A 14386-nucleotide genomic window follows, 5' to 3' on the forward strand; every position below is an offset into this window, starting at 1 on the left:
ACCCACTGGCGTTTGCGTTTTCCGCGGGAAAAAACGCAGCGTTTTCGCCGCGTTCCCCGCGTTTTTCCGCCCGTTTTCCGCGGCGTTTTTCGCGGCGTTTTCGCGGCGTTTTCGCGGCTTTTCCATTAATTTCCATGGAGAAAAATAAGGACACATATGCAACTGACAGCTCCTATGTTAAAAACGCAAACGCAACGCAAAAAAAACGCCAGTGGACAGGAACACATGTTATCTCTATGCCTGTGCAGGAAAAACGCAAAACGCAGGTAAAAAAACGCCAGTGGGTGCTCGCCCTAAGGCCTTAGTCACACGGGCGTTTTTTCACGCGATTTGCGCATCGCATGACGGATGCGCATGCGCAAATCGCGTGACCGGCGCCGAAAAATCGGCCCAAAAATCGCCCGAAAATCTGCTCCTAGCCGCGTTTCATTAGAAACGGGCCGGAGCTGTCCAGCGCATTGCATTCAATGGAGCCGGCAATACAGCGGCTCCATTGAATGCAAGCGCTGCGGGCGTGCGCGGGGTTAATTGTCGGGAAGGGGTTAAATATATAACCCCTTACCTGCAATGCATCCTAAGGCCTTAGTCACACGGGCGTTTTTTCACGCGATTTGCGCATCGCATGACGGATGCGCATGCGCAAATCGCGTGACCGGCGCCGAAAAATCGGCCTAAAAATCGCCCGAAAATCTGCTCCTAGCCGCGTTTCATTAGAAACGGGCCGGAGCTGTCCAGCGCATTGCATTCAATGGAGCCGGCAATACAGCGGCTCCATTGAATGCAAGCGCTGCGGGCGTGCGCGGGGTTAATTGTCGGGAAGGGGTTAAATATATAACCCCTTACCTGCAATGCATCCTTAAATGTGAAAAAATAAAAAAAAAGGATGTACTCACCTGCTCCCGGCAGCTGGAGATCCCGGCGGTCGGCCTGCAGTGGGTGTGAAGGAGGTGTGACTCAGGCTTGCCCCTGATTGGCTCAGCGCTGAGCCAATCAGAAGCAAGTCTCAGTCACACCCATTCATGAATTCATGAATGGGTGTGACTGAGCTCAGCCTCTGATTGGCTCAGGCTGAGCCAATCAGGGGCAAGCCTGAGTCACACCTCCTTCACACCCACTGCAGGCCGACCGCCGGGATCTCCAGCTGCCGGGAGCAGGTGAGAACATCCTTTTTTTTTATTTTTTCACATTTAAGGATGCATTGCAGGTAAGGGGTTATATATTTAACCCCTTCCCGACAATTAACCCCGCGCACGCCGGCAGCCCATTGCTTTCAATGGAGCGGCTGTATTGCCGCTCCATTGAATTCAATGGGCAAACATCGTTCTTCTCTGCCACAGCTGTTCCAGCTGTGGCAGAGAAGAATGATTTGTCTTCTATATGTTCTCAATGGGGTCGGCGCTGCTGCCGCCGGCCCCGTTGAGCGCATATAGAGAAGAGAACAGGAATCGCAGATCGCAGATAGGTGCGATCTGCGATTTCTGTTCTCTAATTTATCGGACGAGCGCATAAAAAGCGCTCATGTGTCCGATACCATTGCAAAGCAATGGTTTTAAAAAGTCGCCGGACGCATGCGCATGCGCAAATCGCGGCAATAAACGCCCGTGTGACTAAGCCCTAAATGTCCATTTACACGGGGCGAACTGTTGGGTAAACAATGCCCAACAGTCATCCGAGTGAAGCTCGCTCTTGTGCTATTACACAGGAGCGAGCATCTCTGGCATCACTAAAAGCGCTGGCAGCATGGAGGCAGGGCGGCTGGGGAGCACTTTTTTCCCCGCCCTCCTCCATTCACTGTAAGCAGACAGTCATTCAAATCTGAACGCCCGCTGTTTACACTGAATGGCTAGTCTTTCAGGTTTCTGCATACATTTACACAGGACAACTATCATTCAAACTCCCGTGGGAGTGTGGTAATTTGAACAACTCTCTACGATAATCCTCCCGTGTAATTGGGCCTATAATCCTTGTAAAGGTCCCCAGGGCTGCCACGTATTTCTGCCTATTAAGCCATGCTTCTGGCAGGGCTTAACAGAATGCCTGTAGAAATACAATATACTGCAATACTGAAGTATCGTAGTATATTGTATAAGCGTTCAAAAAGTTACCAGTTGAAGTCCCATGTTAGCGCAACTGCGCTGTTGGATATGATGTGGGTGCCAAATTGGGAGTGATTGGTACGAGCTCAGAGAATCAACATGAGATGTGTTCATAATGTGATTTCAGCTTATGTTTGTTGTTTCAGCAGTTGATATATTATTTTGAATAGAAACAATGCCCTAAAGTGGGCCAATCACAACAATAGCAAGCTCTGTGCTAACATTCAATAAATCATAATTTGTACTTGTATCAATTCATTAGCATATTATATTATCCTATTTGCATATAACCAATCATAGCAGATGTTAACATTAACCCATGCACATGCCGGGTATTTATTTATGGCTGGACCCAGTATGAAGGCAACAGTGTCATCACTAATTGTCAGAACCAGCAACTCTCAGGGCCTCCGTACCCGCACTGCCTATCTCTCAGGCTGTGGGGGCGCGGCGCAGGGGAGCCCCGGTATTGTAATCCAGGATGCTGACTCCGGGCGCATGCTCCTGTGCTCAGCGCGCCGCATACCGTTGCCATGACACCCGGGTCCGCTGGCTCTGCACTCGCTGATTGATGTCTGGGTCTCGGCTCTGCACTCACTGCTTCTTGTTGGGTTGTTGGTATTATTCAGGGACCTCCAGTACCCGGACCACACTTTCCTGACAGGAATATTCACCCACGCTTAACTTTGTATGTACTGCAAAGGTCAGCATCTAAAATAAAAATAAGTGAAATTTAGTTTTTTATTATTATGAAAAATTAAAAAGTTTAAAAGTTAAAAAAAACAAAACTCTTTCCTGTTTTTACAAAATAAAAACAAAAAACCTCATGTGTTATCGCCGTGTCAATAGAAGTCCAATCTATTAAAATAATGCATTATATCCATCCCACACGGTGAATACCATCTGAAAAGAACTACGTCAGGTTTGCGCAAGATAAGATTAATAAAAAGGGATCAAAAAGTCACATATACCCTAACATATTATCATAAGAAACTACAGCTTATCCCACAAAAATAAGCCGTCACGCAATCTCATCAATGGAAAAATAGAAGTTACGTCGGTCAGACGATGGCGACAGAAAGATATTTTTCATTAAAATATTTTAAAAGTACTACAACAAAAAATATATATAAATTTGGTATCACCATAATCGTACTGACACTGAAGGTAACATCATTTTTGCCATAAAAACAAGACACCCCACCCAAAAAAAAAGCGCAACTGTGATATAATTTTCCCATTTTATGCTATTTAGAAGTTTTCTTCGTTTTTCAGTACATTATATGGCACCATTGAAAAATACAACCTGTGCCACAAAAGCAATCCTCATATGGCTACGTCCATGGAAAAATAAGTAAGTTCAAATATTTTGAAGGAGAAAGCAAAAATGTGGTAAAGGGAACCTGTCCATTGCAAATACTGTCCAATCCGGAGGCAACATATTTTAGAGCAAAATGAGCTGAGCAGATTAACCCATTCCCGCACCAGGGCGTACGTTTACATCCTGGGAGCGGGGTACTTCCCGCAACAGGGCGTAAACTTACGTCCTGGGGATAGCGTGAGATCACATATCCCGCTGTTAACCCCTTTCCTGCCACGATCTAAGGAGATTGCGGCAGGGAAAGGGTTCACAGAGGGAGCGCGCTCCCTCTGTGTCTTCGGCCGGCTCCTGCGATGTTATCGCGAGAGCCCGGCCTGTCACCATGGCAACAGGATGCCAGACATTGGCGTCCTGTGTTGCCTGTGCCTATAATCGCTGTATAGGCGATAAGGCATGGCAGAGCAGTAGCTCTGCCATGCCTTATCACAGCGATCATCAGGGCTGTGGTGAAAGTCCCTCAGAGGGACACAAATAGTTGGAAAAAAACAAAGATTAAAAAAAAATGTAAAAAAAAGAGTAAAAAACCCATTTTTTTATGCTTTTTCTCAGATTAGCATAAAAAAGGTAAAAAAACTAAAACCCCACATATTTGGTTTAAAAAAACGCTAAAAAACTGAGGCAATATGCTAATTTTTAGCATTTTGCCTCAGTAAAAACGCAATAAAAGTGATCAAAAAAGATGTATGTACCCCAAAATGGTACCAATAAAAACTACAGCACGTCTTGCAAAAAATAAGCCCTCATAGAGCTGCGCCCATGGAAAAATAAAAAAGTTACAGGACTTTGAATGCAGCGATTTAGAAAATAAAAAGATTTCCAAAAAAAGGGTTTTTATTGCAGAAAAATGGAAAAAGCTAAAAAAAATGTAAGAATTTTGGTATCGTTGTAACCGTACCGACCCGCAGAAAAAATAGATTGTGTCATTTATGCTGCATGATTAACGCTGTAAAAAAAAAAAATCTATGGCAGAATTGATGCGTTTTCTCTCCCTGCTATCATAAAAAAAAAAAAAAAGTTTTACAATATAGTCAATGTACTCCAAAATGACGCCAATAAAAAACTACAGTTCGCCACGCAAAAAAAACAAGCCCTCATACGGCTGCGTCAACGGGAAAATAAAAAAAGTTATGGCTTTTGATAAATGGAAAAGAAAATCCGCCAAAAATTGTTGCGTCCTTAATGCCCAAAATAGGCCATGTCCTTAAGGGGTTAATTTGTAGGTTTGAGCGAAATCATTCAGTAGAACTTATAATATATATTCATCTAACCCTCTGCACATTCTAGCTTTAGCAGTCCAGTAGGTGATCCTACTCAGTGATGGGCAGCCTTTCCTGTATGTATCAGACGAGTGCACAGAATACACTTCTAATAGGAACCACTAGGTGCCTATAGAAGCGTTCACATGTAAGAATGTTAGGCATGCGAAACAGCACGCAGCTAACAAATATAGGACATGCGAGTGCAGATCGCGTGTAGCTCCGTGGTGCGCACAAAGCATAGGACCTGACCTATCTTTGGTGCGAGCTGTGCAGGAGTTTCCATTGACTCCTATAGGAGCTGGAGTTTATGGAAACTCCTGTGCAGGAAAAATAGATTCTAACAGAACTAACAGAAACTTACAGTGGGGTATTCCTCCAGCCCCACTGCTGGGGAATTGCCCAGCAGTGGGGGCAGTAGGGGACTCCCTCCACCTTCCTCCCCAAGGGATTTCCCTATAGCAGGGAAAGAGAGGGGGACAGAGTTACAGGGCTTCCCCTGAGGAATGTGCCCTCTAGCAACACCCCTTTAGCCCCGCGCCCTCTATATTTGCTATAGGGAATCTCTGTGAGAAGCCCTTTAGCCCTGCCCCCTCTCTAGCATCACCTACTCTCTCTATGCTATGGGCACTTTCCTCGGGGATCCCCAGATCAGGGAGAGACAGAGCAGAGCTATGGGGGATTAACCCATAGTAGGGAGAGACAGGGAGGGACTATGGGTTAATCCCCCATAGCAGGTAGAGAGAACAGAGCTATGGGGGATTAACCCATAGCCCTACTCCCTCTCTCCCTGCTATAGGTTAATCCCCCATAGTTCCACTCTCTCTCCCTGCTATGGGAAAATTCCGAAGCCATGTGAGGCTTCTTCTCTCTCTCTTCTCCCGGAGCAGCTGCACTTGAAATCTTCTGCACATGAAGCATTGCCCGTTCACGCGATTTTTAGTGCAGTGTAGGTGCGCTTTCTTTGCACACCTATACTGCACAAAAAGCACGCTCGTCTAAACGAGCCTTCATATAGGAAGGCTGTCAATCGCTAATAGGACCGCCCACTGGACTCCTAAACCCAATAAATAACTAGTTCCACTGAGTCCCAACAAAACTATGAGTCCACTCAGCTGCGCCTGCTCTATAACATGCTGCCGGCAGATTGGACAGCATTTTCCATCAGACAGTTTCCCTTCTAACTCCTGTACAACCTTTTTATTACTAACTATTTAAATGGCTCTTCATTTTTTATTTTAGATTCATTAGTGCAATTAAAAATGTCTGCAAAGTTGTACTTATCGTATACTTTAAAGCCAGAGTCAGACGTGACGGATGCATCGTGGATTTTTGTTTTGGATTCTGCTTGTAGTACAATACATGTGAGATTAGCAAAACTCTATTTACAAGTTGCAGATTGTTCTGCTGCAGCTGTGATATCAATGTTAACGTGAAGCTGTATTATGGCCATTTGAGACCGACCTAACTTACATAATACACAGCATTATTCATAATCTTGCCTACTGTACGCCGACGCCAGCAATACGCAAGAGTGAGTAATGTTTCTACAGCTCTAAATCATAGTAAAATACATAATATGTTTGTATTTTTATACAATTATATATGTAAATAATGTTTCATCTTAATTCATTGCCACTTACCTTCATAATCTTATGGCGGCGTAATAACACGTGACTCAGTGCAACAAATTAGCACTATGAACTAAGCTTTTTTGTGTGCACATTAGCATATTTTATTGTACTTTTGCACTTGCATGATATTTTGCATGGGACACTACCACGTCTTGAGTTAAATGTCTATTCAGCCTAATGAGCTCCAGATGGGTTCTTTTTCCCATGGAATTGCGCATAGACCTCTATGGGGGTCCTTTGGTATGCAAATGTGCACAAAAGTGGAGCATGCTGCATTTTTTTCTGCATGTGCAAAAAAGTGTTATGTAGCAAAGCCATTGAAATCAATGGGTTCTCTTCTCTGCTTATTGCTCGTGCGTGCACATATATGCCCGTGTGAATCCGCCGTTTGGGAGTCTGTAGCAGTCAGATGTCTGCCTTCTGTCTCATCAGATGCACTAGCTGTTCTTTCAGTCCCGTGATTGAGGGCTCATTCGCAGGAGGGAATTTGCTAACTTACATGCACAACAAAACGTGACTATTAGAACCAATGGCTTCCTATGGAAACATTCAGACAAATTCAGCCGGGCAAAAGAATTGCACCTAAAAAGATCGGACATCAGCGACTGAAATTCAACAACTAAATTCCCTGCCCTGCTACGCGAAAATAGAGGTCCTGACCTATCTTTGGTGCGCAAAGCGCAGAAACCTCCATGGACTTCTAGATCCCTTCATCTCCCCTGCAGGAGAACCCCTCCATCCGCACTGAGATGAAGGGAGTCCCCATCGATGAAGGGAAGCCCTGGGGAACTCCCATCATCTCTCCTGCAGTGCATATGCAACTACGCTCCGTACTGGCGAGCATAGTTGATCATACGGCCCTGTGTTTTTGTCCTTACGCAGAAACTCAACACATCATCCCAAGGAAGTCAGTACATGAAAAGCTAATTTATAGAGATGAGCGAGCATACTCGCTAAGGGCAATTACTCGATCGATCATTGACCTTAGCGAGTACCTGCCCCTTCGGAAAAAAAGGTTTGGCTGCCGGTGGCAGGCGGGGGAGAGCGGCTAGGAACGGAGGGGAGATCTCCATCTCTCCGCCCCGCTCCCCCCTGCTCACTGCCGCAATTCACCTCTCACCAGCGTCGGCTGCCGAACCTTTTCTTCCGAGCGGGCAGGTACTCGCTAAGGTCAATGCTCGATCGAGTAATTGTCCTTAGCGAGTATGCTCGCTCATCTCTACTAATTTACATTATGGCCAGAGCAAAATTATCAACTTTATGGCTGGATGAAGATACCCAGGTGATGTCCACATGATGGTGATTATCCGTTCATTCTAGGCCAACTTTCGGTCACGCTATGGATCATCGTTCTCCATGCTTTCCTATGAAAGAAGCGGTTAAGGATAGACAAGGATGTACACATAAACTGAGACAAATCAGCCTCTCCAACGGGGAACCCTGGAGTTCCCCTTTAACTAACAGGGATCTCTTGTGTTGTCCAATATTCACATTATTCAATGACCTGCATGCATCACCTTGATCTACAGTACTATGCAAATATAAATCTATACAAATAGAACTCAATGAGTCAGTCTGCCCGGCAGTATAGGGGTTAATAGAGGTCTCAGGAAACTTTTAAACAAAACCTGCCCTGGATGTTGGGTGAGGCGTTCCCCGGAGCCTTATTGTCTGCACTCGCTACGTGCGACGAAGAACAATATTAGATTCTAATAGCACATTTAACCCCTTGTACGTAGTGAAGATGACTTCATCAAACCAGAAGGACCCTTAGACTATCCTGACGTGACACTTAAGCTCTACTCTTACAGTCAAACATAGTTACTTTTCCATCTGCTGCCTCTATTAATTGCTTCCTTCACACAAAGGTCACAGGACGAGTATAATGAAGAGTTCGGGGATTACCGCAGTAGAGAACCCGCAGCAAATACATTTATATCCGCATTGAAATGGTGCGAATTTGGTTCTGTTTTTAATTGCAGTAATGCTATGGATTTCAAGGGCTGAACTCTGCAGCATAAAGGCGGCTTCAGACTAGCGGATACGCAATGACGCTCGCCTCAACGCAACGTATTTGCGCAGTTAAGTAGATTGATTGGTGCATGCATTGTATTGTACTTTTTTGCGCATGCAATCCCAGTTTTTGCCCCCCCCCCCGACGTCATTTAAAGGGTCTAGTGTGCAAATACACAGGAAAATAGAGCAGATAATATTTTTTTCTGCCCGTGAGAAATCGGAAATACGCCGGTCTGAAGCCGCACCGAATAGATATGCTGCGGATTTAGAATCTGCAGTGTGGAATAGTTGTGGAAATTTTCCAAAGCATGCGAGGGAGATCTCAGAAATCCCTTCTTGTACTGTAAACGCTGCGGAATATCTGCAGCATTTCCACCATGTATGAAGACAGCCTAATGGCTCTTTTTCACGGACGTATTTGCGCACATAATACGCAGTAAAGAGAGCTGATGGGTTTCAATAAGTTTTTTCATATGTGTGTGTTTTGCATGTGCATTTTCGGCCGTGCAAAATAAAAAAAGCATGTTCTATTTTTCTGCTTTTTTGCGCACCAAAGGTCCCCATGGAAGTCAATGAGAGGTGCGCAAATGCACGTGGAATACGCAAGGAGATGCGTGAAACACTGCGCAATTCCATTGGACAAAGAGCATATCTAGCGCTATTTTGCCATTTCAGTCGGTGCCTTTGTTTGCCGTGCGCAAAAGAATATTTCGTGGCGGCAGAAAAAGTGCAGTAAGATACACCGATAGGAGCGCGTAAAATCATGACCGTTAGATTTCAGGGTTTTTTGGACAGGAATATAACACAGTCTGAGGCTCCCCATAAACTAAAGTGCACTGTGTTCTAAATTATTTTGCAAGTTGAATATTAATAGGATTTCAGTAACATTAAGCCTTCAGGTTTTAGCTTTTAACCCCTTAAGGACGTGGCCATTTTTTTTTTCATAATCACTTTTTTATCCCCACTTTTAAAAAACTTTTAATTATCCATCAACGTCGCTGTCTGAGGGCTTGTTTTTAAGGGAGGAGTTGTATTTTTCAATGGTACTATGTAATGTACCATATAATGTACTGAAAAACTTTTAAAAAAAAGTGGAGTGACAAAAATGGATGTTTTTCCCCCATTCTTTTTGCTGTACTTCTTTTAAAATATAAAAAATCTATGGCAAAAAAAAATTCTAGGTGCCACAACTTTCAACATAGTGGTGCCAGGGCCCATTTTTAGTGGGACATCCTGCAGTTTTTGGCACCGTTTGGGAGTACATAGGATTTTTTTAATCACTTTTTGTTTCGTGGTGACAGGGTGGCTAAAAAAAGGCCCAATTCTGGCATTGTTTATTTCTTTTCTGTTCGAGGTAAATAATGCGCAGTGTCTCGCCATGAGTGTACATATAGTAGGTGAACACTTATGGCAAGACACTGCGCATGTGCAGTCACGGCAATAGTCCGCGCCTGCGCGCTTAGGCAGGCTGTCAAGGACTTGGCATTTCCTGGCAGGCAGTGAGCGCTATATAACTAGTGGCATAGCACATGATGATTATTGCACAGGGCACAGAAACTTTGATCCCAGCCATTTAAAAGGGTTGTTTGTGTTTTTTCTTTTAGCGTTATACCCTCCATGTGCCAAACTGTACTTGACTAACCATGGCGCAGGAGCTCCCCTTCAAGACTGCATCGCCACAACATCTGATAGGTTACATCAGCGGGTCTCCTGGCCTAGTGACGTCCCATAAACATGTCACATGGGCTTTTACTGTAGAAGTCCTGGCATGTTTACGGAACATTTCTGATGACATCTGGTGTCGGGCCTCCTACTAGCTGCAACGATCATGTGAGTAAACAACCACCATAGGACTGGAGCAGCAACGGGGCTGTATCTATCTATCTATCTATCTATCTATCTATCTATATATATATATATATATATAAAGACGAAAGCCCTCGCTGACTCACTGACTGACTGACTCGCCACTAATTCTCCAACTTCCCATTCCAACTCGATTATTTGATTCTAGCGCAAAAGAACTAGCGTCCAAATTTTACATACAGAATCTAATTCTCTCACTTCCCGATGTCGTAGAAACATGAAATTTGGCGCGAGCATTGATTATGTCATAAATAGGAAAAGTTAATGGGTCCTTACTTGATTATTCAATTCTAAGTGCAAAAGAATTAGCATCCAAATTTTACGTATGGAATCTAATTCTCTCACTTACCGATGTCATAGACATTTGAAATTTGGCACAAGCATTGATTATGTAATAAATAGGAAAAGTTAACAAAAGGAAGAAGCTCTCCTTGGCATTTCTCCACTAAATGATCCCTAGTGCTGTCTAGTCTCTTAGGTATGCCCTTGCAGATGCCTGTGCATTTTACATGCATGGGCAGTAATATGTCATAGGGTATTATACAACTTTCAAAATATGTATTAAACGTTAAAAGTATTTTTAACGTTTTTTTATTTATTTTATCGAAAATACTACAAATCTATTCAAAAAGTGTAGTACCGAAATTTTGCTTCATACATTAACTAAAATAAATATTTATAGAATAATGAAAATTTGTGTTGTGATTATTCGCAATCTAAGAGTTTGGAAATAATATACACATGCTGATAAACCATAGGGAAGTCAGAATACACAGGAGGGTGATAAGAAAACACAAAGAGCCGCATCACTATAATAACACTGTGCAACAAATTTTTTTTTTTAATTTTCGTAAAAGAAAGTAATTGATAAGTTTCTGTAAAATTAAAACCTGCTGATTACACTGGTAAAACTGAATAATAGCAGCACGTCTCATTTTCACGTTATTTAACCTCTTGTACGCACACAAACACCCGTGAATGCAGGTCCGTGCAGCATTGCTTTCAATGGGGCTGTGGCTGCTGCCAGCGGCCCCATTGAACGCAATAGGATACTGGCAACCCCTGCAGTGATTTTCACTTGAAGTATAAGCCCTTCCCTGAAAATCACCTGTGGTTTGTGTAGAAAAAAATATAAATATTCACCTCTCTGCTGCTGCCGTGTAAATATTTCCCGCGGGGAGTCCCCTTGTCACTGAACACTGTGACAGCACTGTCACAGTGTTCAGTGACAAAGGGACTCCTCGCAGGGAGTAAAGAATCCCCTGCCACAGCTGTCACATCTGTGACAGCTGTGGGAAAGGATCGCAATGTTCTCCCATTGCTTTTAATGGGTCTGGCGCTTCTGCAGTCCCATTGAAAGCAATGGGCTGCCGGCAAGCCCTGCAGTGATTTTCAGGGAAGGCCTTTAAATATTTAAAGAGAATTCTATGAATGGCCAAGGGCTGCCTGAGATTGGCTTAGTGCTGTGACCAATCACAGGCAGCACTTAGCTGTCATTTAATAAATAACTAAGTGCTGCCTGTGATTGGCTGAATGCTCAGCCTATCAAATACAGCCCTTTCAGCAGGCAGGGATTTTAAATCTCTGCCTGCTGAAACAGAGTCAGAGCAGTGCAGGGAGAAGACAGGCTAGACGTGCCTGAGTCCTCGCAGCTGAGAAGAGGTGAGTATATATTTTTTTAATTTTTAACACATTCTAGGTATGATGCTTAGGGAAGGGCTTATATTTAAGGCCTTTTCCAGAAAATCCCAGCAGGGCTTGCCAGCAGCCCATTGCTTTCAATAGGGCTGCAGAAGCGCCAGTCTCATTGAAAGCAATTCCTTACTCCCCGCGGAGATGAAGAAATCTTCTGCTGCAGCTGTTACAGCTGTCACAGCTGTGGCAGGGGATTCTTTACTCCCCGTGGGGAGTCCCCTTGGCATTGATCATTGTGACAGTACTGTCACACAGTTCAGTGACAAGGGGACTTTCTGCTGGGGAATATTGACGCGCACCACGGACTTTTGGTGCACGTATATCCTATGTTTTGCAGGTATGTGCGCTTGCTCACCTGTAAAACACGGACATGTGAACACACCATAGGGAACCAATGGCTCGAATAGGCGCTCATTATTGTGTTCACAATTGTACGGACATAAACACGTTTGTGTGAATCCACCCTTAGTGGCCAAGCATTTTTTTTTATTTTAAAAAATCTTAACTCCTTCATTTATCCATCCACTTTGCTGTCATTTTTTTTGCAGGATGAATTGTATTTTTCAATGGTACTATTTCATATAACGTACTGGAAAACTTTATAAAAGTTCTAAGTGGTGTAAAATGGAAAAAAAAACTAAATTCCACCATCTTTCGGTGCGTCTTGTTTCTACGGCGCACAAACTGCAACAAAAACGACCTGATAACTTTATTCTATGGGTCAGTGCGATTACTACGATACCAAACTTATGTAGTTATTTTTTTGCTGTACTACTTTTATTTTTTTCAAAGAGATTTAATTTTTTTTTAATTATTTTCTGTTTCCATCTTCTACACTCAATAACTTTATTATTTATCTGTCCACATAGCTGTGCGAGGGCTCATTACTTGCCGGACGTCCTGTAGTTTGCGTTAGTACCATTTTGGAATACATATGACTTTTTGATCACTTTTTACTGCATTTTTTTTTTAGACAGAATGACCAAAAAAGCTTATTTCTGGCGTTCTTAATTATTTTTTCGGACAATGTTCACTGTGTGGGGTAACTAATGTTTTACTTTGATGGATCAGACTTTTCCAGACACAGTGTTACTAAACATGCATTTTTGTTTAATGATTTTGATGCTTTTATTTAGTCTAATCAGTGACCTGTAAAAACACAGTTCATTAATTACAACTTACTGGTGAATGATCCGCAGTGTTTCCGCCACGTGGGAACATACCCTATATGTTACATAAACCTACCCTTATAGTGTTCAGTCAGCACGCGGTGTGTAACAGTGATTGTGAAATACTTGTGCAATCACTTTTGTTATTCTTTTTATTAAGCAAGGTTAATGATGAGCCTACTGGACTAATTGTATAGGCATATTTCCAAAAAAATACAATCGAAGGCAATTGGATTACATTATTCCGCATAATTGGAAAACCTTACATGGTGGAAAAAAACGGATATCATATTTGAATACAGTGCACTAAAGTTACTATAAATCGCCTATCTGTTACATAAATTATGTTGTAAATCGCTGTTTCTGTCTAACATAACTGTGTAGTTGGTCTGTACATTGAGTTGAAAGACTTTTGTGTAAAAATCGAACTAGAAGAATTGCGCCATATATCCCAAACCTTATAACAATTTTCAGGACACTTTTTTTAAAAATAATTTTTCCATAGGGAATAATATTATTAACCATCTCTCTTTATTGGGCCATAGTTGGAGGTCGTCTGTCCATCCATTTTATTGCTACCGCTTTGCTTGCCAAAAAAACGTTTCACATAAAATCCGTACATGGTGTTGTCATTGTTCGGTGTCCAGAAGTCCCAGTAAACAAATCTATGGGACTCTTGGTACCAGAGCCCCCACAATCTTACTAAGCAAATCAGTCACTTAACACTGAAAGGCTTGAATCTCAGAGCTCACCTGAAATGTATAAAATCAGCAAACATGTATGACTTTGGGAACTGGTTTGACTACCCATCAGGTACAGTCTTTTTGGAGTAATGTTGCATTGATGCAAAATGTATAATTGAATGACTTCATAATTTACTGCTTGAGTTACTGATAAATGAGATTTCATAGCATTAAACCAGGCCTCGTTAGTATATGATGGAACAAGGGATCTGCATTTATACTCTACTTTTAGGTGTATAACATATTTATAACTAGTAATTATTAGGAAATTATAGTACCAGTGTTTCTGGTTGCGCAATGCATCACACAGCTGTAATACATGGTACATCCATCCTGATCCCCAGACATCACACACACAGCTCTACTAAATCCATCCTGATTCCCAGACATCACAAACACATATCTACTACATCCATCCTGATTTCCAGGCATTACACACACAGCTGTACTACATCCATGTTGATGCACAGACATTACACAAACAGCTGTACTATATCCATGCTGACCCCCACACATGACACACATCCTTC

This window comes from Eleutherodactylus coqui, chromosome 1, assembly GCF_035609145.1.
Source record: "Eleutherodactylus coqui strain aEleCoq1 chromosome 1, aEleCoq1.hap1, whole genome shotgun sequence".
Taxonomy (NCBI): Eukaryota; Metazoa; Chordata; class Amphibia; order Anura; family Eleutherodactylidae; genus Eleutherodactylus; species Eleutherodactylus coqui.